This window comes from Taeniopygia guttata, chromosome 11 (assembly GCF_048771995.1).
Source record: "Taeniopygia guttata chromosome 11, bTaeGut7.mat, whole genome shotgun sequence".
NCBI classification, from domain to species: Eukaryota; Metazoa; Chordata; class Aves; order Passeriformes; family Estrildidae; genus Taeniopygia; species Taeniopygia guttata.
In genome coordinates, this window is record NC_133036.1 from 17,393,973 (window position 1) to 17,419,285 (window position 25,313).

Genomic DNA, 25,313 nt, shown 5'->3' on the forward strand with positions numbered 1-25,313 from the left:
TCATTTTAAAAAATGGGCTTTTGTTGCAGTAGACGTTGTGGCAGCAGTCATTAAGCGGAGTGCACATGGCTGCAGTCAGATGATGAGGAATGAGAATACACACCAACATCTGGGCATGGCTTTGGCAACCTGCAGATTTATTAGCTGATTAGAAATAAAAGATGAAGACATAACTGCCCGTTGGTTCATTGAAATCTGTTCAAATGCTAGTATAATACAACTATTATTTCTAAGAAATTTGATTAAATGTAATAATATGCTCCTACAGCCTCACTTTTCTGTCTGTAGTCTCACTGGAAAGAATAATCTGTTGTAATAATATCAATCTTTGTAGATAATACCATCAAACTTTTAACCAATGGAACATTTCACTTAATAAAGAGAGATGATTATGTGCCTTTTAAATATTTGGTTTTTTCTGTTTTCATTGATTTGTACTTAAATTGAGATGTGTTGAAATAAAATCATTATCTTTCTGCTTTCCTGTACTCTGTAAGTGTGAAACTGAGGTAATCAGACTGTTATCTGTAACTTGCTTACTTGGTAGTGATAAAACTCTCCTTCTGCAAGGACCACCTTATTTTCCAACATTAAATCCTTCAGGTCAGCATTCATTGCAAGGACATTATGCTTGTGCCATTTTTATTATTTTGTCAGTGCAGATTATAATTGTACAAACCTGAATTTATCAGGACTTTTTTTCAAAATAATACTGCACTGTGAGGAGATAGATATGGCAGGATTTCCTGTAATTACATTTATTGAGTGTATTGCAATTGATTTGCAGACAAATAGTCATGTGATGATCTTGTATGTCCTCTAATATAATGTCACTCCTTCCCAAGCCTCTGTTTATCTTGGGGGCTGGTGCAAGGGTGTGGCTGGGAGTGACAGAATTGAATCTTGATGGGAAAACTTTCTAGATGCATGTAGAATATAATAAAATGCATAATTAAATGTGAAAGTGACCTTCATGACACTTTTTTTCTGTTTCATCTTATGTTCAGCTTGTGTGTCTTAGAGACTGTCTCTTCTCATATTTTCTACAGTGGCCCAAATTTAGTGTTTTGTGTAAATTCCTGTTGTTATTCATTTAGTGGTTATCTGAGTGAATGGAGAAAATAAATTGCAAAAACATAATGACCTTTCTTTTTTGGTTTTAGTACTGATATAAGACAAATTTAGCAAAATCCAAGTATTTGCTTTGTACAAGGGGAGAGACAGTCACACTGCAATAGAAGATGTTTGTAGCAGCACCACAGTGAGTATAATTGGAAAAGCTCTTATCAGAAGTCAGCTGTATGTCTGGTATTATTTTAAATCTTATCAGTCTGTTTGTTTCAATAGATTTTTGAGGCTTGAAAATTTAACTGTAGGTAGTTTTTAAAACTGCCTTTAAATTTCTTGCCTTTTAGTCACATTGAAATTTCCATTGTCCTGGTAATTTAGGTCAAAGTAAATAAAAGTTCCCAACTAGCTTTAACTGTGCTATTAATTTTTATATCTATCAATAGTCCAGATGCACAGATCATTATCACTCAGCAACATCAGCAGGAACAGGATCAAAAGGCAAGGCAGCCTAAGAAAATATCCCCACATTGCACATATGAAAGAGAGCCGAGGAGTTCTGCCAGCAATTAGAGTCCCAGTGAGGGTCCTGCTGTTGTTACTCTGCAGCCAAGACTTTGCTGAGCCTGACCTGTGCAGTGCACGGAGTTTTAAAATGCATAAAGATGAATATAATGAAATAACTCTCCCAGGATTGCCTGTAGATAAGTTGGCTTTTCTTCTGAGATAAGATGTAATAAGTGCACGGTGCTTTCGTGGGAAGCTGGTTGTGCCTGAGGAGAGCAGCACAGAATGCACTCAAAAAGCATTTTGAACAGCCCAGGGCTTGGTTGTTTGTGGGGAAGGATGTGTTTGTCTTGGGAAGCTCTTTGGCACATTTTAGGTGTCCACTCAGAGTGAACAAAACTGTTGGCATGTCTAAGTGAATTGTTTATTCCCCTGAATACTGGGCAGGAGAGGAGGAGGAGATGGTAAACTGGTAGGATGGGGTGGGTGATGGTTGTGGCCATTACCTGGATTCTCAAGAATTTTTTTATCTATACTTTAATTATATAACAAGTAGGAAGGGCCTTTCTGCATCACTCTTGTGTTCTTACCATCCCTAGGGAGTGTGGTTAACTTACCTACTTTTCTACTCTTAAAAGAAACCCAAACCTTTTCCTCTTTATAGTAATTTGAAGGACTGTTTTATTTGCTCTCCTGGTTTCCTTTTTCCAGTACACATTGGATTATTCATGTTGGCTCAACATTTGACTCTAAACTATTTATTGTTGATCTGAGTTTTCTGTGTGGGTTGTGTGGAGAAAATAGTTTAATTTTTAAAGAGATTTGTCACTCGCAGTGCCATGTTCAGCAGAGAGCCTGCCTTTGTGATTTTGTGCATACCAATATTTTATAAACACACTGACTGCTTCTTACTGGGTTTAATGGCTGACAAAGTAAAGATTTGAATGTCACCAAAACAGCAAGGGAATTAAACTCCATTCGTGGCTTGTCTCAGGATGAGACAGATGACACCAGAAAGTCTGGCTGGCCTGTCCCCAGAAGTGCTGAGACACCTGCCAGGGACTAAGTCCTTGAGAAGAGAGAGGGCAGGGGCTGGGAGGGAGCAGGAAGAGCTGTTGGAAGCAGGTTTTAATACCCCCTACCCCAGTTTAATACCTTCCTCACAGGCCCAGGTGATGTGTGTCTCTGGTGAAGTGGCCATGGCATGACTGAGCCATGTCCTTAATGTGTCACACAGGTTACAATTCAAAAAAGCTGTTATAGCAGACATTTACAAATTCAGACCAAGCATACCATGGCAAGTGGCTGGATGTATCACAATGCACAAGAATTACTATAATTATTCAAAATTACAGTCACAACCAAAACCATGCGTTTTAGAGTAGAAATTATCCTGAAAGAATAAGTATATCATGTCCTACATTTCAGATGGGGTGAGAGAGCCAAGAGTAGAATATTCCCAGTGGATGGTGCAGGTGTTGATGGAGATAATGGGTAAAGAGAAAAAAGATGTTATGTGGAGTTGATGAAAATACCTCAGTATGGCCCCTGCTGCCATCAGCATCACAGACCCAGAGTGGTTTGGGTTAGAATGGGCCTAAAATCCCATGCAGTGCCACCCCTGCCATGGCAGGGACCCCTCCCACTGTCCCAGGCTGCTCCAGCCCCAGTGTCCAGCCTGGCCTTGGGCACTGCCAGGGATCCAGGGGCAGCCACAGCTGCTCTGGGCACCTGGGCCAGGGCTGCCCACCCTGCCAGGGAACAATTCCTCATTCCCAACATCCCATCCAGCCCTGCCCTCTGCCACTGGGAGCCATTCCCTGTGCCCTGTCCCTCCAGGCCCTAAGAAGGCCCTCCCCAGCTTTTTGTAGTATAAAATCAATTATCCTCCAGAATAACATCTCTTCAGTGAAGTAATGTGATTTGTTAAATGCATTATGTAGCTTTAAGAATGTGTCTCATCAAAGCAAGAAAGCATTCAAACATCAAATTTTAATAGAATCAAAAGCAAAATGTTGATATATCCTGTTAGAGCCAAAGCAGAGGAATGAGGAGGCCAGGTGGTTGATGAAGCATCTGAAGTCATAAACCAGAGTGGACGATAAGAGAGCTTGGTTCAGACGAATCATGTTACTGCTTTCAAGTTTTTTATCTCACCTTGTTTCCTAAATCATCCGTTTCAAATGGGTTAGAGAAATGTAAAATTATAAGTCCAGGAAGATGAAAATTGGAAGGAAATAACAAATAATTAACATAAAGATCTGTATGATTTTAATAAACATTAAAGTTTTTATTAAATAAAATAGCAGCTTTTCCCTTCCTGCTGCTGCAGTTGGGCTGTGTAATTCTTGTGCACTCATAGCAGTTACAAGAGCTGTACAGCCAATGTTTCCTTGTCTCTAATGCAGGCATCAGCTTCCTCTCAAGTAATTGAGGATGTTACAGCAGGTGTTACCTTTGCTTTATCTGCATTTAAATCTGCTGCTTTTAGTTCTCTTCCTTAGAACACAAAGGGCTGGGTTTTTTTATTTCCAGCATTAAAAGCTAAAAATACTTCTCCAAAATGCTCCACGATGACATTTTACTATATCATTTACTATTTACATTTTCCCATGTGGCTCTAGTGGAGATTCACTGTTTGTGTGTACAGTGCTCTCTCAGAGATTTACTGAGATCTGCTTTGAAAAGCAGATATCTCAGATCTGCTGTAGGATTTGCACTGCTTTAGCCTGGATCACTCAGATTTCCCTGTGTGTGTTCACTGCTCTGTTTCTGCAGTGACAGAGACGGTGAATCTCTGAATCTGTCCCTCCCCCCTGGGACAATCCAGTCACAGTTTGCTCCTCTCTTCAGATTCATTCCTCCACTGCAGCAATAGATCTGGAGCTGTTGTGTGAGCACAAGGCCAGCAGAGCCCTGCATCTCCATCTCCTCCAGGCCCGAGGAGAGGCACAGCCAGCACAGGCATTTCATCAAGGACACCAAAAAAAAAGTGTTTTCCTGAATTTATTTTGTGAAGGCAGGATTTTTCTAGCTGGATGACAGCTGAGAAACATCAGTAGGAGATAAGGTCTATCTTTTTTTCGCCACTGTCAGCTGACAAAGATAGAATAGAGCTGCAGCTGCCAAGGGTACCAGGTTCCTGGTGATGAAAGGAAGAACAGCAGGACATCGTTAGAGCTTTGTGACCTCACTCCTGCCCTTATTCCCGGTGTCCTTTGGTTTCCCATGAAGTTTCCTCAAAAGCCCTTCTCTGAGGTGAGGAGAAGCTGTGTCTGCAGTGGCAAATTGAGCAACAGAGCACTCCCAGGCACTGTCACTTTTCTCCAAACCTGTGAAACTGCTCCCATGGTCACCATGTGGCAGAGCCACGGTGTGGGGTGGCACAGGGCTGTGGAACAGTGTCCTCTCACTGGGTTCCAGAGAGTCTGAGGGCTGTCCAGCTGTCTGAGGTTTGAAATTCTGCCTACAAATGCTGGAGTGTTAAATATTCTGGTTCTGCACATCTGTCCTAGGTTATAATATTGGGGTGTATTCCATTACCACCTCGAGCTGCAATACCTTTCTTTCCTTATCTCGTGACTCAGAGATAAGTCCCCCCAGGAGGATCTGTTCTTTTAGCCACATGGCTGATAAGATCACAGCGTTCTGTTGTGAGATGCTCCGCCCAGAGGGAGGAGCCAAACGATGCCATCAAGGATATAAGCAAAGTTGTGCAGCCAGCAAGGAGATCCCCTCTTCCAAAAAGAACAGCTGAGACCTTCTCTGCACTGGACCTCCAGAGGGAAACTCCATCAGTCTGCAGGAGCACTCCTTGGACAGAACCATATCTGCTACCACCGCCCCAGCCAGCAAGTGTCAGGTTGTATCTCTGTCAGTGGTTCTTCTTTTGTGCTATTATATATATTTAGTTCTTTGTTCCCTTTTCTTAATACATTGTATTTCTAACTTAAAGCCTCTCACTAGTTTTGCTTTTCAAACCAAAACAACATCTTTATTCAGACAACTGCCCAGCACCTGGAATCTCTGCATTCCTCACCTCAGCAGCACACCATGCCCTGGCACACCAGAATTAGCAATACATCTGTCTATTTTATTTCAATACAATTTTTATTTCAAATTAAACTCAAATATCTGGAGTGAGTTTAAGAAACACGTCAGTTTTTTCCTATGATTTTTGGCAGGTAAATCCATTTTCTGTAGCTCAAATATTTAGATCTAACAAAAAAAAGAAACAAGAACGTTGCTCCTTAAGTAGGATTTGTCTCAGGGAATTACTAAACACTGATCCAAACCCCCAAACAAGAGGTCACCTATCTCTTTTATGCTTTCCCACTAGGCAAATGTTAGAAGATAAACTGGGAATTTGACAATAAATCTCTTTTTTTTTTTCTGCTGATAGAAGAATTTGTATGTAGGTAAAAAGGCACCCTGTAAATAGCATCTTGAATAGATTTGTGTCAAAGAGGATACAATGTGCATGCATATTAATTTGAATTTGGAAAATGTCTTGGCTTTAAATGAAATAAGGAAAATTTGCCTTTATATATAACAGGAATAATTTTGGTGTGTTGTGGCCATATCAGGTGTCATATGAGGATATATGCCTTACATAATGCTCCAAAATGGCAGAAATATTAATATTGTGTTAGCTCTTGAGCACTTTACTATTAGTCTGAGATGGTTAAATTAAAAATCTCTGAATGAGAAAGCTCAAAGAACAAAAACATACAGGAGGTCTCTGAAATGTGTGTTCTGTCAGAGCCATGTTGGCAGGAATGGAAGTCAGAAAGATATTACATCTCTTTTTTATTTGATGCCTTTACAAGACAATGTGGTAAGTATGAAGATTCCTGTTGACTTTTTGTGGTTCATTATTTCCAAGACTGGGAGGATTAAATGAAAAGATGGAATCTCTATAATATTAGAGAGAAAGTAGAAGAGGACATGACAACTAGCACATGAAAAATAAGGGCAAAATTGTTGTAATAATTTCTCTTTGTACTGCTTGGAGTAATGAACTTCATAATTTGGTATTTGTCTTTGGTACAACAGGAATGTTTTTCCCATTTCTGTGCCCAGTTTTGGTGTGCAGAGGCGAAAAGGTGATTTCAAAGCACTCCTGTTGCCCGTCTTGTCACCCCCTTTGCTTGTGCAAATACAGTAGTGGTTCACATGCTCCTGTTTCCTTTTTGTCTAAATTTATGTCTTGATCATAGATCTGTCTGAAGGACAAAATTTCCCTCTTAGATGTGCACATTGAAGCTCAGCTCTAATAAGCAGCTCTCACTTTGAGGGGATGCCCTGGTGAGATCAATGGGACTGGAGCGTGCAGGGCAAGAGGAGCTATCAGGGGTGAGCTTTGCTCTCTGGATTTCAGAGAACAACTTTGTCCTGGGGATGAATTATTTATTTATGTATTTATTTGTTTTGAAGTCTAAGCCCTACCTTTGCATGTTGCTTCTAGATGAGATGCTAGTGCTCGGTGTAAGGCTCTTTCTTTTATCTTACTGATGTGAAAGAAGTAATGCCATGCAGGAAGGGATAACTTAAATGGTAGGAAAAAATGTTTAGAATCATGGAATGGTTTGGATTGGAAGGGACCATAAAGATAATTTCATCCCACCCCTGCCATGGCAGGGACACCTCCCACTGTCCCAGCCCCAGTGTCCAACCTGGCCTTGGGCACTGCCAGGGATCCAGGGGCAGCCACAGCTGCTCTGGGCACCTGTGCCAGGGCCTGCCCACCCTGCCAGGGAACAATTCCTCATTCCCAACATCCCATCCAGCCCTGCCCTCTGCCACTGGGAGCCATTCCCTGTTCCCTGTCCCTCCAGCCCTTGTCAATTGTCTCTCTCCATCTTTCCTGCAGCTCCTCCAGGCCCTGCAAGGCCACCCTGAGCTCAGCCCAAAGCTCCTCCTGTGCAGGTGAGCGATGCCAGCTGTGCCAGCCTTTCCTCCCAGCAGAGCTGCTCCATCCTCTGCTCCTGCTGTGCCTCCTCTGGGCAGTCCCAGCAGCTCCAGGTCCCTCCTGTGCTGGCCAGGCTGGGGCAGCTCTGCAGGGGGGTCTCAATAGAATTGCAAAGTCTCTTTTAACCAGATATTGAGGAATTTAGGAATTTTGTAATCCTCCCCAGAGATCACAAAGGACAGTGGTTTTGTATTCGTTATTAGTGCAAAAACATCACTTCAAACCCCAGTCTCTACAGTAATTTTGCACATGTTGGAAACTTAATGGAATCTATATGGATTTATTGTTTATGGGGCTTCAGGTGCTATTACTTGCCTATATGATATGATGTAAATTGCTTAATTAGCTGACAGGTGATAATTACCAAGACTCTCTTACTTGCTGCACTAAAGCTGTGCTAGTATAACTTGCTGTACAGTTGAATTAGTGGGAATTCTGTGCAAACAACATGAATGGGACTGAAGAAAGAAGACTTTTGAATGGCCCAGACATCATTAATCTTACTAATTAGCAATTGATGTCAAGTATATAGTTTAAAAAAATTGAATTGTGCTTTCTTGGGAACTCTGTTTTGCACTGGACAAATGCTTCAACTAATTTTGACTTTGAGTTGTTTTTTCTCTTCTCTTTATATTATTTGGTTCTTTCAATCTAAATATTTTAACTTTCTTTCTCGAGGCTGTATGAGGTCCACAGGAGGAAGTCTACAGCTTTCATCTTGATTTATGGAGCCAATGATAAAAGTTTAGTCTCACAGCTTGTCGCCCATTTCTCTGCTAGATTGCTGCCTACAGCATATGTTCAAAGACAGGTTGCCCATAGTTGAATGTAGCTTTATTTCAGTAAACATAGCCTACAGTGGAAACATATTGAATTCAGGCTAAACTTGCAGAGGGATTGGAAGGAAAACACTGTGTGTGGTGTTGGGGTGCAATTAAGGCTGTTCTAACTTTGATGGGGCTGTGCTGGAGGGGCAGAGATGTGGGATGGGCTTCAGCCCTGCCCTGGGTGGCTGCAGAGCCATGGCTCGGGGCTCAGGGTGTGCAGGAACAAGATATTTTTATGGCTCTGGTATGATGCATCTCCTTGTGAATCCCTTTGCTGTGTCTCAGGAGCCTGTCCCTCTCAGATACCACAAAGAATTATTTCTGTGCATGGTTGTCGTGCTGGAGAGGAGAAACAACATGAGTTGTTGAGTAAGTAGCTGAGTAAGAGGAGAGTTATTCATCCCCAGGTGAGGAAGAAGACTGCTCCTTCATGCTTTTTCAGAAAGGCAGGAAGCGACAAAATGGAGTCATCACTTTGAAATATGCTTACTGTTATATAGATTTTAAAATATATTTTTATATTAAACCCCCATTTTCTATATGCACTCACATATATGTACACATTTTTTTAATACATGGACTATACATCATGGCATGTTAATAAACTGCAAAGGAACGTGTGACTTTTATTGACCAGTGTTCAACATTAATTAATTTAATATTAATTTAACAATAAAATCCATACAGTTAAATGTTAATGATTGCTTACTGTAAGAGTGTGTTCTCAGTTTTACCCAAAGTAGATGTGTGCTTATTTCTTTCTTTTAATAAGAACTAATGTTACTAAAATACAGCATCACCTCCCCAGTCAAAGACGTGTTTAACAACCAATGTAACTGCTTTAGGATCACTCATTCCTGATATTCTCTGAGTTTGTTTTCTGGAATTACTGCAGTAAGGCCCTGCCACAGCAGGAAGGTGATTCTTTGTGCAGGCCTGTCCATGGGCTGGAGCCCACTCCTCTCAAAGCCATTGCAGTGCAGAGATCCAAAATTACAGAACTCTTTCAGTGCTAAATATTGGCAATGAAGGGATGATTTTTGGTTTTCTTCTGTTGCTGAGTTCAGGCTGCATAAAGTCCATACAAAGGTGTTTCTGTCATTAGTGATGAAAGCATCTACCACTGACTTAATAGACAGACAGCAAACAGATTTACACCAAAAGAGAAATAAGATTCAGTTTAAATGCATCAGATTGAAGGGACATTTTTGTTTCTCAAGCTACTTGGAGCAGAATAAAGTGCAGGATATTCCCAGAAGTCCATGGAATGGTGGAGCAGTGAGATCTTCATCCATAACCTGCCTGTCACACACCCCTGGCCGAGACCAGATTGGCTGCTCTGGGAAGCTTCAGATTAATGGATCCCTTCTGCTGTCAGACTCACTGGAGTGGCAGATTAAGATTCTATTTTTGGTGCCTAATTTCTAAATTAGCAGTTTCCATCAGCCCCTGTTTACTGCTGTCACCAGGAACACGCTGGGCTGTGCACGTGTAATTAGAGAGAGCTGGGGCTGTGCCCTTGCTCTTGCTAAATGAGGTCCTGGCAGCTCTTCCCCCTGAATACACTGATGAGGGTTTTTTTGGGGTATATTTAGTTGGCATTCTTTAATAGATGAGGTACTGGGCGTTTTTTTCCTATCACTGACTGGTAATTGCTCAAAATTAAAAGTTTGGGTTTTTTTTTCATTAGTTTAATAATTTTGTTTTCCTGAGTCTTTTTGTGCCTTTCAAGTTGCTGTTAAATGAGTAAGCTTGCTTCAGATATTGTAGTTTAAATACAGTTTTACTTACTAAAAAAAGTAGGAAAAAATAGCTGTCTCAGCCCATATGAAAAAATATTTCAGTCCTCATAAGGTTAAAATATATCTGTGACTGGAGGTTCAAGAACAGTGGTGAAATTCCAGGAAAAGGTCTAACATCTGCATCAAAGCAGAGTGAATGATGTAAATTTGCTTCCTGAAGTTATGTCCACTGTAGAGATACACTCTCAGCTCTCTGGGGAGTGAACTTGGATTCACTCCCCATTCCTAAAATTAGCCTAAAACATGGCATTCTGCAGATAATTTGAAAATAACACTCCAAAATTTTCTTCTAAGGTCTGAAAGGTTGCAAAGCTTTTTGGGAAAAGTCTCATCTCACCCAGGAAGGGACCATCATGGGGAAGGAAAGGTGCAAATGGGCCTCCAAAACTTACAAATGGTTACATTTTGCCAGTGAGGAGGGGGTTCTGAACAGAAACTGTTTGTAGAAAGGAGGATATGCTGGATGTGGAGGCAGAAGTCGTGACTGGCCAAGATCAGGAGACTTTTATTCACTTTTTTTGTGTAGTAACTTAATGAAAAAGAGTACTTGACACTCAGCACACAGCCAGGATCTTTTGGATGGGTAGTGGTAAATCATTTTCAGGTTTAGAATAGAAAGCATTAAAAAGGATCACTGCCAGCACTCAGTGGTTTTTGTGTGTCTCCTGGTTGTGCTAATTAATCCCAGTTAACCCAAACCAGATCAGGTGCCACTTAATACAAGGCTGAATCAGAGAAGTTTTGAGGAGGTTATAAATATCTCCTGGAGATGCTGAGGTTAGTGAGGGTTTAGGAATTCCATATAATTATATGAATTTAAAAACATTTAAGTTTATCTTCCTAGAGGAATCTTAATAGCAAGGTGCTAATTTGATTTATATTTTACCTATTACACCTTTACCTGGGCCATGAAGGAGCAGTTCTGTTTCTGAAATATGTATATAAAGTAGTCAACCCTTTTAACAACCCTCTATATGTTCAAATATTAATTGCATGTGAAAGTATTATCACAGATGAGACAGAATTATTTTTAACTTCAACAGATTTTATTTCTTATTCTGCTTTTTATGCTTACCAGGAAGGGCATTCAGTATAAGAAGGTGACTTTATTCAGACTGCAGGTTTTTAAAGAAGGGCCTTCACATCTTGTAAAGGATTGTACTCAGTACTTTGGATTTCTTTAGAGATGTTTGATGAACTGCTCAGGAAGTCTTTGATTTCCTGACACTTCATGTTACTGCAATGTGTTTGCCAAAAATATTCTTTGCCAGAGAGGTTGCAAAGCTTTTTTCTGTTTACCTCTTGAAGCTGCGTGGCACAGAGATACCTACAGCGAGAAAATGGACTAAAGAAATTGGTGTAAATGAACTCACTCTCAGTTATCTGGTGCAACAACTCGAAAACATTTTTCACTAAGCAGTGGAAGGGCAGTGGCTCATTCTGAGTTAAATGGTAAACATTAGGTTTTGATTAAAACATAAAGAATCTGTACTATGGAGTTCCTCATCCTCAGCTGGAGCTGCTGCCTCAGGCACTCCTGGGAAGGTGAATTATTTCAGGTTGGGGTGAGTCCCTGAGCCCTGGGTAGGGAAGTCCTGCCAACATGTCTTTGGCAGTGTCTGTGGGACCCTTCCAATCCCAGCAGTGCATTTTTATCTCCAGCTATATCTGCAAGCAATATTTTAGTCCTGGAAACGCTGACACATCCAGGTTGTATTTTCCTTTCCTCTGGTACAGACTTACCTGTAACTTCCAGAATTATAGGCACAGAAGAGCACCAGAATAAATCATAGTGATTTCATTCCACTCTTATAAATTGTTGCCTAAATTGTCAACACCTCTTCACTATTAGTGTTAAGTAAACTGGCTTTTATAAAATATGAGCCACTCAATCATTTATCTTAAGCCCCAATCTATCTCCTTGTTGTTTTTAAAGGCAAGATATAACAGTAAGTGAAAGCAGGAATTGCTTCCCTGAGGAAATTTTACTATGATCAAAGCAACCTGGCTGTTTAGGAGTGAAAGCAATCCCTGGCTTAATGAAATCTAGGAGAAATTAGATAAATAGATGAAATGGAGGATTCCAAACAAATTGTAAAGTAGATCTGGAGGGGAGGGCAAGTTACTGAAGCCTTCAGGTTGAATGTGGAGGGGACAATAGTGTGAGTAAATTAACTTTTAAGATAAATATTGTTGAAGAAGAGGGAGGCAACTGTAGATGTGGCTTTGGGATAGGTGGACATTTGCTTATGTTAAATTGCTTTTGGGGTGATCTGGGTGAAGTGTAGTGAGAGAAGAGACTAAATCAAGTGAGAAGTGAGGAGCAGAGTTATGTAGAGCCTCAAAGGTGGGAGCAGGAAGATTAAAATTCAATTTTAAAATCTAACTTTTCACAGAAAATGATTTTTCTTTAAATCTATATTTCTTAATAAATGGAAGATTGCTATGCAAGAAATAGAGCCTGGTTCAAAAGTCACTCTCCCATCTTTAGACCTGGAATAGGAATAAATATGAAGTGGATCAGACTGAAATGTCTGCTAGCTCCAAATACAACCTGAACTTAAAACTACTCCAGTTCTAGTTTAGAAGAAGCCATGGGTCTCAAGGGATTTGCTGTTGATCAGTCTAACAGCCTTCATACTTGTTGTAATATCTCATTTCTGAGAGGCCTGCTTGTTATGTTCTGCTCACAGTCTCAGCATTATACTGTTTGCCAGATTTGGGGCTGGGAAGTCATCTTCCCAGATGAGATTGAGGGGTTGATGGACCATTTGTAAGGGTTCTTTAAGCATAATCACACTGTTTGATTTGTGCAAAACTTGTCAGTAAAAATGTTTCAAAATCTATGGAGCCTTCTTATTTATGACCCAGTCTGTGTGGACAGAAATCAGTGTTTTCAGTTTTGGATGTCTAATTATTTTCTTTGCTCCTCCTCTCTAGGAAGTCTTACTTGCCATGTGGAGAGCCAGAGAAAGGTAAGATATTTTCTTAATTCCTGTCTATGTAACCGTATGTGTGTGTGGGAGAAACACAGCTTTCCTGCCACTGCTCCTTGCAAGGAGGTTGGGAACAATATGGCACCAATCAGAGCCTCTTGCAGGTAAGCACTGGGGTATTCCAGGCTGTGCCATGAATGCAGATGTAGCTGAATAATTGCCAAACTGCTCTGCACATGTACAGCCAAGGCTGGGAACACTCGTGGGTTTGCCTGTTTCATATAACCTTCAATTTAATTTTAGACTCTCTACCCCACCTAGGTGGGAAACCACTCTGTTTTGAATACACTTCAAGAACTGCAGATTTTTTTTGACAGAAAAAAAAAAAAAAATCCAGTCTTAGGTTGGCTTAAAAGTGTCTCTTTGTTTTCCTCTCAGGCTTCTTCAGAGGAAGATGAGAACAGATTTTCAGATCTGCCACTGACATCTGTGTAACTCTCTCTCTGTTTGCCTGATGTGATGGCCAGTAAAACAGGCACGCTGGGGAAATTATGTGTTCATCTTTTAAGCCTAAATTGTTTAATCCTCGTGTGATGGTACCAAGAAAAACACTGTCTGCTTGGTTTTTTTTAGATCTTCATCTCTGCCTCTATCCATCTGTTGTATTTTCTCCTCAGACAGATGTCCAAATTAATATCAGGGAAGCAGCTATAATAGAGTTAGGGTCAAATGCCATTTATGCTCTATGGTAGCTGTGTCACAATACATAGCAAAGAATTTTTTATAAAATTACGTCATTTTTCTGCTGCATTACTGTCTTGAAATGTTCAGCTTCTGAACATCTACATTTAGGGCCACAAATCATAGAGCACTTCATTAGGAAACCATTGGAAAGCTGGAGAGCCTCCTAATTTAAATCAATTCCAAGGAAAGCTCTCAGTGGCATTTTCAGCGTCCATCTGCAACTTTGCATTCTGTGAGAGGAAGAGGATTTCTGTTTTACTCAATCCAGCTACTCTTCAGACTTAATCTGGTCCTCAAAATTCACTAAGTAAAGCTGGGTCTTAGGAAGAGATAATTCTGTGAAGCACAGACAGGAAAGCTGCAGTTTGGATGTGGGCAGTTAAAGGAGATAATTACTGATAAACTGCTTACTGGTATCAATTAGAAATATATTTACACATAGTGAATGCAAACTGTTAAATATTTTTCTATAACCTTAGGCATCCTCCCTCTGCAACCCAGTGGTTCTGTCAGTGCAGTGTGCTTATTTTATTTTTGTGATAATATTTTGGTTTGGTTGGAGCAGGTTGGTAAACAACTGAGCTGTGATAATTATTTCAGTAGTTTGTTTGGTTTTATTTCCTCTTTGGGATAGGCTGTGTAGCTGTGTTTGTACTGCCTGTTCCTCCTGCAAATGTTTTGGAATTGGAGATAATATCTTCTACACAACTTTCAATTAAGTTTTTGTATCTTTAATTCCTCACATTTCTATATTTTTTCTCTACTATTTCTTCTTTTTTATTCCATGTTTTTCTTAAAATAAATTTACATTTGCTCTTTGTTACTAAGAGAACGGATATGCCATTTAAAGTGTATAATTTAGAACAGATTTCTATTCTCAGAAACCTCAAGAGCTTTCTCAGCCCCTTCCTGTCCCAATGTGTGCTGTACCTTCATTAAGGTGCCATACAGTCATGTTGAATTCTGCATGGGTATTTATAATCTTAGAGGTCACCTCAGCCACATTGTCTGAGGGGAGAGTCAGTTTATTCAAATTGCATTGTTTCTGCTTTTGGCTAATTCTGGGAAATGTTTTCACTCAAGCAGAGAACTTGACCTAAAAGGAATAAAAACAAATGCCCAGTTTTATCATCTTTGGCTCTTTGTTGAGATAGACTCAGCTCTGCCACAGTTGGTGCCAGGGCCAGTGAATTTGACCTTGTTTTGTGTTTTATTGAGGGAGCAAACACAAACCAGGGTTTGTCTGGACCAGTTCTGGCTGGTGCCATTTCTCTAAGTGCAGTTTGGAATGTGGTTAAAGGAAAACAGGTTATATTCTATTCTTGCTTGTTCTACTTTTAATAATTGTTACTCCGAATTTTAGCACATTCCTTTGTCATCCCACATACGTATGGTAATGATGAGAAGCACTTCCTCCAGTGCTAGTCTGTTCTTTTAACAATCCACATGAGTGACACAGATTAATAAAATGTGACATTTCAGGATCCAGAGGAAAATACGAAATAAAAAATGACTGTTTGAGGAAAAATTAGTCATATGCAGAGGGACCTATTAAAGTTGCCTCACATATCAAGCCTTTGTTCTGAGCATGTGTGACTGGAAGTGCAAAGCTAGGCTGTCAGGATTTGTTTAGCTAATGATTCTAACTTGTTAAAATTTTAACTATGGCTCCTTTTGTTGTGCTTCAAAGGATTCGTAATGCTCTTTATAATAATTTATCTTATATTCTTGAAAGTATAACACATTTTATTTATTATTGGGGTATTGATTTGGCTGCTTGGCATGTACTGTTTATATGCAATTTGGATTTTGATTATGGGGTTCAGTGTAAAAAAAGTATCTGCATAAAATTCATAGCTCATATAAAAGTGCTGTTTTGTTATCCACTAAGACACAAGATACAAATCAAGTGTGAGAAGAGCTTGAAGCCAGACTGTAAGATGTGAATGCTAAATCCTATCACAACTCATACTTGTCAGAGAAATGCACATTTAAAATCCTCGGTCATGTATAATAATACACTGAAACACAAATAGGATGCTCGAACATCAAACTTTAAGAACACTTTTGTTTTGAAGAGAAGAGAGGAACTCGAAAAGAGTCATAAAAGTGCAATGTGGGAAGGAGCTCATACTGAGTTTTCAGCATGGCACTACCAGGCCTGTTATCTTTATCTGTCTCTGTGTGGTGAGCAATAATAAGAAAGGATTTCACTTTCTGTGTTAAGCTGCTGGGTAACCATCTGGTTACAGAAATGCATAACGTTTTTGGATTATGTTTGGCACAGTCCTCTTCTCCCATCAGGCCCTGCCCACACCACAGACACGCTGGTTCCAGAGCCCAGTAGAATGAATGGAGATGATGCTGTGCGTTTAAATAGTTCATTTTCATAATTAAAATTTCTTACACAAACAGTCAAAGCACAGAACCTCCTTTTCTCAGTATGCAGAGGGAGGTGGGCTCCAAATTCCAGGGTCAAGAGAGATAAAAATAAATTTAAAATAGATGCATCCAAGTGAAGTTGTTTGCCTGTGCATACCCCTGTGGTCATCAGAAAAAAAAGGCCTCTTGAAATATCTGTGGCTTTAGAAATGCTTTGAAAAGATGGATTCGGACTAAAACCAGGCATAGGGAGCAGTTGTATAAGGTGGGTCTCAGTAAAGCAAAGAACTGAACTTTCTCTCCTCACCTAAAAAGGTCTGGCTGATCAGGAACACCTGCTCTCACAGGGAATAACATTTCTCCTTCACCTGTGTCTGGTGGGGCTGGTCTCTTGAAGACACCCACAAGGAAAGGTAAGCCTTACCCTCCTGTTAATACACACATTAGACTGTGTTAATAATTGCATTTTTAACCACACTGATTGGCTCATGCAGATTCCATTTGTGTTAACTGTATAGGAAAAATGTGTCTGTATGAGTGAGGGAATCTGTGCAATTCTGCAGGTTTAAAAGGTGTGTGAATCCCAAAGCACACATGTATACATCCAGCACAGGCATTGTCATTCCCTTCTGATACAATTAAGATAGAAACTACAGGGAGAATTATACTCTAGGCAAGGCCAAGGACTTTGTAATATATTTTGAAAATACTATGTACAGTGTAGCATGACACTGAATATGTCCCAAGCTATGTATTATGTGCTGCTTTAGAAATCCCATTGTATTATCAGAGCCAAAGATTTGTTGGGAGTGTCAGACAGTGACCTTTTGGACCAATCCTTCCATCCTTTATGCAGTGACAAGTTTGTTCCTCTTCCCATGTGAAGTTTGGGGCTGTGCTCCCCTTGTGCCTCCTCCTAGCAGAGGGTTTGTCATGGCAGTGGCAAATGAGCAGATGGAGGCAGCAGAAGCCCCAGCATCAGAACCAGCCACATGAGCAGGCTAGAGGGAGGATGCTTTGTTGATAAATACCATGTACAGTGTTCTAGCTGCATGAAAATGTAGGTAGTTTTCTGTGCAGAACCAAGGGGATTCCAAATTCTCTGCCCAGACTGGCAGAGCACACTCAGCTCTGTGGATGGCCTGAGATGCTCATATGCTGTGGCAGAATTTTGAATTTCTTTTTGATTAATATCATGCTTCAGTGCACCCATCTGTCTGTGTACTGGGTGCAAGTTTCAAAGGAAGATAAGTGATATACAATCAATTAAAAATGCAGGTAAAATTTAGGACTTCAGGAAATTTCAGTAAATTTTGGTGAGTAAGGTGTTGCCAGGTTGAAATGCTCAACAGGTTCATGCACTATCCAAGTAAATGAAGCCCATTTCATTAATGCAATTAATAAAAACCTGGGAGGCTGAATGAATAATGCTTCCAGCCCTCCTTGTTCAAAGAGATCAGGAAAACACGAGAGAGAGGCAAAAGGCATTCTGCTGTCATAACAGCCTGGGATGGAGTTGTGAAATAACTGCAGTGATTTCCCAGAGACTACACAAATAATTTCAAAGTAGTTTGGCAGGTCTGCAGTTTGCAGAGCAAAAGCTATGTCTGTATTTTCCACAGTCACATTTTAACCTACCCTGCAAACTCTGCTTCAGAAGTCAAGTCCCCAGCTCTCCAAAATCTGTGTCTTCAAATCCATTTGGAGCAGTGGATTCATTGTGTCAGGCTGGGCAATGCAAGCTATTAGCCTAGAAGTTACTGAGTAAAAGCAAAAAGCCTCTAAGAAACTTAACCCACTCCTTTTAGCAGTCACTAAACCAGCTAACAAATAGAGATGATTTAAATTTCTTCACAATGCCAGCTGCTTGCAGAAAACCTGACATCCTCTTGAGAGGTTAAAAAATAATCTATTTGCAGCCCTAAGGTTGAAGAATGCAATGAATTTAGCAAGCTCAAGCCTCACTGCACTTGTCTTTCATGCTACCAAATGTGTCCTTTTAAGATATTATACTCTTTCACAGCTGATTGAAAAAAGAATTTAAGAAGATATCTTCTCACAGTATATCTGTTTTTAAGTCTCTTATCATTTCCTAATGTTGGAACACATGCTTGCCAAAATCCATGGGGCAGTTGGAAAATATTTATACAAAATGTCATGGCTGATGCTTTTAAAGCTTTGCTTGAATATCTAAGGAAGACTTGGGTTTCATACTTTACAAAAAAAAAAAAAATAGAGTGTTTATCCACAGAAAAATACTCTGTATCATCACAGGCTCTTTCCAAAACAGTGGTTAATGACACAAAAAAGATCAGTAAATTGCAACTTCAGATCAATAGATTGACAATGACCAGATTTGTCACTATAAATCCATTACACTTAAGCAAATTACAGATTAAATTATTTTGCCCCAGGGAGCCTGCAGGTGATGTTTAGTGAAGGACCTGAGGCTTTATTAAAGCCATGTGATGGTGGTGGTGCACATTTTGGTGTGTTTGTGTGCTCACAAAGGTGTTGATGGATATTTATACCTGTGCACCCAGGTATGGATGTGCAGATGTACCAAACATTTGTAACATTTTTGTGCTCTAAATAATTCAGTGTGTTTGGAGGTATTTGAGACAAAAACTGCCTTGGGATATCAGTAGGTCATACATTCAGTGAGAATTGGCTTCTCCATTAACGAGCCCTGGCATGGAATCAATACAGTGTGAGTTATGCTGTCAGCCTGTGCATTTCAGCTTCATAAAAATGTAGAAGAAATATCCAAATTTCACAATGGTTTATCCCAAGCAGAAAGAATCTTACTGATTTATTTTGCATATGAAACTGCTGCAAGGCTGAGAGCAACAGAGCTCAGGGCCTTGGACAGTTCTGGGTGCACAGGGATTTGTGTGGAGGAGTCAATAACATTATAGTTTTCCTGGTTTCTCATTGCAGTATTTTTTTTTTTTTTCTGGGTGGATGCTGTGGTTTTGTTTTTTTTTTTTTTTTTTAGAACGAAGGTATTAAGTTTTTATCCTTTGTTTTGTTTTTGTCAGGATCAGGATGGAAAGTGTTTGAGATGGTATTTTGTGTTCAGACTTAGATGTTTATTATTTTTTAACTATATTAGAGTTTTACAAGTTGTGAGTCTTACAGTATCAAGCTAAAAAATGGTTCTGTATCTATTTTTACAAGGTCTTTTAAGGAAAAACTATCTAATTAAGAAATTATACTTAAATTATTTTTGCTTTTAACTCAATAACTAATCACTAGTATCTTGTAATGTAGATTTTTCTATCTAATTATACAACATTACTCAAACTTATGAAGAGGAAGAAGGAATAGTTACTGCCTTAAAACTTCTATCTTAGTTTTTTATATATTACTATATTCTAAAATTTTAAACTCCAAGTTTTCTTCTACATGATATTATACACTTTCATTCAAATTATACACTTATAATCTCAGTGTTATCAATTATTTTTTGAAGCTGTCTCTACAGCTTCAGGTTAAATGTAGTGTTTTTTGAGGGTCTGTGTCAAAAAAAAAACAAAGTCTAAAATTCTTAGTATCTAGGGTTCTGACATCAGGGCTAAAGGTAAAAGCCCATATCCTGCTTGCAAAATTCACTGAAACTCTGTAAACCACTGCCTGAAGTAAGAACATGCAGATGTTGAGGAGCAGAAATTCCTGCTTTAAAGCACTGATGAAGTTTTTGCTCAAGGGTAATAAAGAGAAAATTAAATTAAATTCTTTAAAATATACGTGTCTGAAAAATGTCACACAAAATCTCGTACAAAATTTATGTACTTCAGTACACACCTGTGTTCCTGCTAGCTCAAGTGTGTGCAAAATGCTCCTGGTTAGATCAAAAGCCTTCAACATCACTATATGTTGGGCTTTTTTCCACTTATAAACTGTTTTCTGCAGCAAAATGACCTTTCTCTGAATAGGTCAGCACCTTACAGGGCCCAGGGACACTGCCTGACCTGTGTGACAGTGATGGATTTCTCGAGTGCTTCACAGACATCAGTGCAGCCACTCCATTCTATTCTGCTGGGAGAGCAGGAGTTTCACTGGGAGCTGCCTTCAGGTATCCTCCTGCCCAGTCAAAAAACTTTAAATCCATTTCTTGCAGTGGAAATTAATTAAACAAAGGCTTGAAATCTAGTCCTTGCACTCTGCCAGGAGCAGTGAATGAGCAGGTCAGAGGAGACAGAATTGTAGATGAGGAAATCTGCTAACATTTAACCTTGGAGGCTGCAATTTGTGTTTGTGCTGGAGAGGGGTGTCTGCAGAGACACTCACAGGGATTCTGCTCCACTCTGAGATTGCCTATGGATAAACAGAGTCTACCTGGTTTCTTTGTCACCTATTTTATCATCTCTGCAAGCACTGAAACTGAGGTGGATACTCCAGATTAGGTAGTAGAAAATAAAATTAGTTTGCTTTGAACTAAGAATGGATATTACTGACAGACTGCATCAGAGATGATCAGGGCAAAGCTGATGTTACATGTTACTTGACAATTTTTCTCTCATTGAAATTAAAGAAATTTAGGCTGCTTTCAAACAAAGCTGTGTTTAATTCTCTAGAAGTGCACTTGTCTGCCTTGGGGGACCTTCAGAAATGTCTATTTATGATAAACCACTTCAAGCAGAAAGTTTTAAGCCATGAAGAACGTTAGCAACTATAAAGAAAAGCCATGTCTGTTTAATTCAGATCGTTTTCCAATTTATGTAAATGAAAGGCTTGCAATGTATTTTCTTTTGCCCAAGTTTCTAATTTCTTACATCAAAAGAGGCAAACAAAACTGGTTGTATTTATTGGGATGTCTGTTTAACACCAAACTCAGGGCAACATATGCAATCTTGCAAAGCATCTTTGGGGTTGGCTTTGCCTGACACTGCCATCAGTGAGGGGATAAATTCAGTCCAGGTCAGCCTTGGAGTTATACATCATTTCACATCCATTTGGGATGTGTTTTTTATGCTGATTTGAACATTGATTCCTGGTCTGAGCACACGGAGAAGTAGTGGCTGTGTGGGAGTGCTGGTGCCACTGTGCTCAGAAAGCAAATAATGATTCTGTGTGAATCCCATCACCTGGGGATGTTCTGCCTCTTCTGTAGTGAGGGAATTGTGTTGGCACCTTCCTGTATGTGGGGAGAAAGAATCAATTTCTCCTCGGGCTGTACAGCTGCCCAGCTGGGAGTGGTCAGATCAAAAGCATGCGGGACAAGTGTAAATTTAATCTACCCTATATAAAAAAATATTTTTTTATGGGGAAGATGTAATGATTATTATTGGATAATACTGCAGGCAGTGGATTACTGAAATTCCTTTAAGTACTTGGTGAATTGATTTGCTTTGAGGATGAAGGTCAGCCTGGGAATGCAGACACCTGAAGCAATGGCCATGGTAGCGATGAACCAGCCCAATGTCACCCTTTCCCTCCTGGAATTTGCTTTGCTTCCATCAAATACTTGGCAATGGATTTTTCTCACAGGTCCAACACTGTCTGTGGTAAATCAGGTACTTTAGTGAAGGTTCTTGATCTGTAATCCCAGAGTCCCTGAGAAACTCATTTAATATCAGTCGGCTCTGACTGCCAGGATCTGTGTGCTTAATGGGCTCTCCATAAAAAAAAGAATAACTATATTGGGATAGTATTGGGCCCTGTTATGTGCTTAATTGGTCACATCCATGGGCTGAAGTATGAAGGCAAGGAAGTACAAAGCTGGAATGCTTGTACCCAGAAGGATCACATTCATTTCAATAAAAATCTCTGCTGGATATTTTCAGACAGAATATTCTTTGTGCTTCCCACATAGGAAGCATAGACATGAAACTGCACCCTATAGTGTTTTGGTGATTTAAATATAGAATTCAGCATTGAATCTGCATGGGTACAATTCACGGCCTAAAGTGAATTTCCCAGCTACTACAGAGTGTAACAATAATGTGCACTAAGATAGAGAACACTCCCAGGCCTTGTGCAGCACTGGATTTGTTGTGCAGTTTACAGGGGAGCTTTTGGACCTACAAACAGAAAATAGCTGTGAGCACAAAAAACAGAAGGTGAAAATATAGATGGAATGCTGAAGTAAAGAGTATTAGTGAGACTAGGTGCTAGAAAGTGATTTATTTTTCATTTTGCATTGTGTTTGAATACTGTTGAGCCATCTTGGAAGCTCAGACAATGGTAGAAATAAAATAATGTCACAGATAAACAGTGAAGAAATGTATCCTGTGTATATTGACAATAGATTTAACACATAATATGTCTAAATTTAGGCCAAAATAAAAATTCAAATGATGTGGCATTTCTTGGTGAATGACTTCCATTTCTTGGCAGCACATATCTAATAGCCTCATAGTGCAGTAGTAGAAAACTTATACAAGTATAATCCAATAAAGCAAAAGGGTTACTAAAGAGCCAATAAACTTGAGATAAAAGCCTTTAATCCCACGACCCTTTACAAGGAAACAGGGGTCAGATATTACCAAGGCACAGCTGATGTTTCTGGAATGTTAAATGCCCAGTTCTCTTGATTTGGCACTCACTTGTGTGCTTTCGTGTAGAGTTGAAGGACTAGAGTTATGAAAATATAATCTAGTAAATTAGAGGATGGAAGGTTTGGATTTTTAGCCCAGGAAACTCTGCCTGCTTTTCTTCTTCTTTTGCCCCATTTTTTTTTCTCTCTCAATGTGATCCTTTTGAAGAGTTTTCTAAGAGTTCAATATTTTGTATGGGAATGTTCTGTTCATTTGTTGTGTCCTGTTAAAATATAGGTCTATCCTTCATTTTCATGCATGTTATATGTGTCTATACACTGCTTTAAATTGCTTTACTTTATTCGGATGAGAATCTAAAGATATTTCTCATGAAACAGAAATATTTTCTGCCCTCTGCAGTGTTATGAGAATAATTTCTTAATTTTATCTCCAGAGAGCAACCAGGCAGGAAAACATATTGTTATCAGGTTTTTGATGCTGGCAATCTGGAAAGGTGGATATTGTGTTCTGTTGCTGCACTTTGTCAGCACAAGCCTGGTGTAGATTTTAGTGATGTTTACATCAGAAACCCTTATTTACCTACAAGCAATTGCTATAGCAGTTTATGAAGGCAGCCAGCTGAAATACAGGTTTTGCATTGTTGCTTCAGATATGACTAATTTGTCACTGAAAACCAGAAAGGATTATTTGTAAGTCACTTGGTATTTTAATTGTATTTGGTTGGTATTTTAAATGCACCACTCATTCCAGTTTCAAACTCTGGATTCAAGGAACTATTGAGAGATGATATTTATTAGGGACAAGATAAATTGGTATAACACAATATTTAAAAAATACAGAATTGTGCCAATGACTGCCCTCTAGCAATGGCTAGTGAATGGCAACGAAGCAATGAGAGGAAAAAAAAAGTATATATATATATGTATATATGTGTATATATATTTATGTGTATATAAGGCCTGATACAGGAACCTCCACCAAAGGAAGAATTTGTCACTAGTGTGGATCAAACAAGGCAACCACAGTTGCAATGAACATTTTGATTTTCTGTGACTTTAGGGAGTGGACTTGAACCTGAATCTGAACTTTTGACCGGTGCATTTTCTTACTGCCAGGGACAACTTCGAGCTGGTTTCTGTTTGTTTTGCTCTGATAAGAGCTGCAGAAGGAGGACATATATCAGAGTGATCAAATCCAGGTTTTACTCCCTACTATAAAATGACCTTTTTAAAAGTGCATCATTTGGCACCATAGTATCCATTGATTTCTACTAATGTCTTTTTTATCCTATAGAGCACCATGAAAACTCTGTGGAATTTAACTCTGCAACTCACAAAGGTGTGCTAATAATTCCTGCTTAGTAAGAGCAAAATGTCTTTCCTTACTCAGAAATTATGCTGGTTATTGTGGAACCAACAGAAATGCAGAAGAGGAGTAGATTTCATTAATTGTATTGACTCTCTGATTAAAATCCAATAATTTTTAGAAGATTGTTTTATAATTAGTTTTTCTTAGATATAAGTTACAATCAGTGTCTGAAATAAATGTTGCAGTTCAAGAAGATGCAAAAATAATTTCAAGGAAAAGCAAAAAATAACCAAAGGCTGAGAAGTGAAAAGATGAGACAGAAAAGCCAATGTGTTCACAAGTACCTCTTTTACAATGGTGTTTTATCACTTCATTTATGAAAAGAAACTTCCTCTCTTAATCTGCCTCCATCCAACAAAAACGAGGGTTGCAGTATCAATCTTGATAAATGCTCTCCTGTGGTATTTCTGGTATGCTGTTGTTTAAGTAAGCCAGAAAGAAAAGAGTCCTTTAAAACACTTCTGCATGGTTGTTTTCAGTGGTTGTACCAGCATTGCAAAGAAATTTACTTTGAGACTGACTGTCCCAGCTGTGAAGAAGATAAAATGATGAAGTGAATAGTAGCCCTTCCCCCTTCCATGCCATAACTTCCTGTGAAATTCTATTGTGTATCTCAGTTCAAGTGCTGGAACAGTGGAAATTTTCTTGCAAGTTTTTAAAGAAACCTCTTTTCCAATGGTTAATCTCCTCTTTGTTTCCATAGAAAAATCTTCAGTATATTCTCACAGCAAAGCAGGCACTGAAAGAATGATCTTCTCTTTCCACTTCAATTATTAAAGTAGGCTGCCTAAGTTCTTCTCCTGTCAAAGTACAGCCCTCACTTTCAGATGCTTATGCAACAGAATACAAATCTCCACATTCCAAGATTCACACAGGAGTTGATACTATAAAAGTTCTTTCCTTTTTTCCTTTCTTCATTTTTCCACAAAATGTTGCCAGCCAGTTGAATTTTTCTTATAAAGTGGAGGGACTGTGAAATGTCATAATAAATCTCACAAGGTTTCCTGATGAAGTTGTCAACAGTTAGAAATCTCTTTGTCGTGGGAAAATAAAAAAATAATGTGTTTCCTATCCCTAATGACTAATTTTGCTGAAGCCATCACTCCATGGAAGTGCTTTTAGTCCTCTCTTATTCTGGTTAGATTCTTGTTGTGCCTGAGCTGCTTGAAATACAGAAACATGTTGTGTTTTGGTTTTGAACTGCT

General features: G+C 39.3%; 1 long non-coding RNA gene across 1 annotated transcript in view; it reads left to right on the plus strand.

Annotated features, from left to right (window-relative positions):
• LOC140684845 (uncharacterized) overlaps positions 1-17,129 on the plus strand; it is a 58,351-nt gene extending 41,222 nt beyond the window's left edge. Inside the window, exons 2-3 of the long non-coding RNA XR_012057721.1 lie at positions 13,116-13,150; positions 13,550-17,129. This is a non-coding gene — a long non-coding RNA (uncharacterized lncRNA). The remainder of the gene's footprint in view (positions 1-13,115; positions 13,151-13,549) is intronic.
• The last annotated feature ends 8,184 nt before the right edge of the window (positions 17,130-25,313 follow it).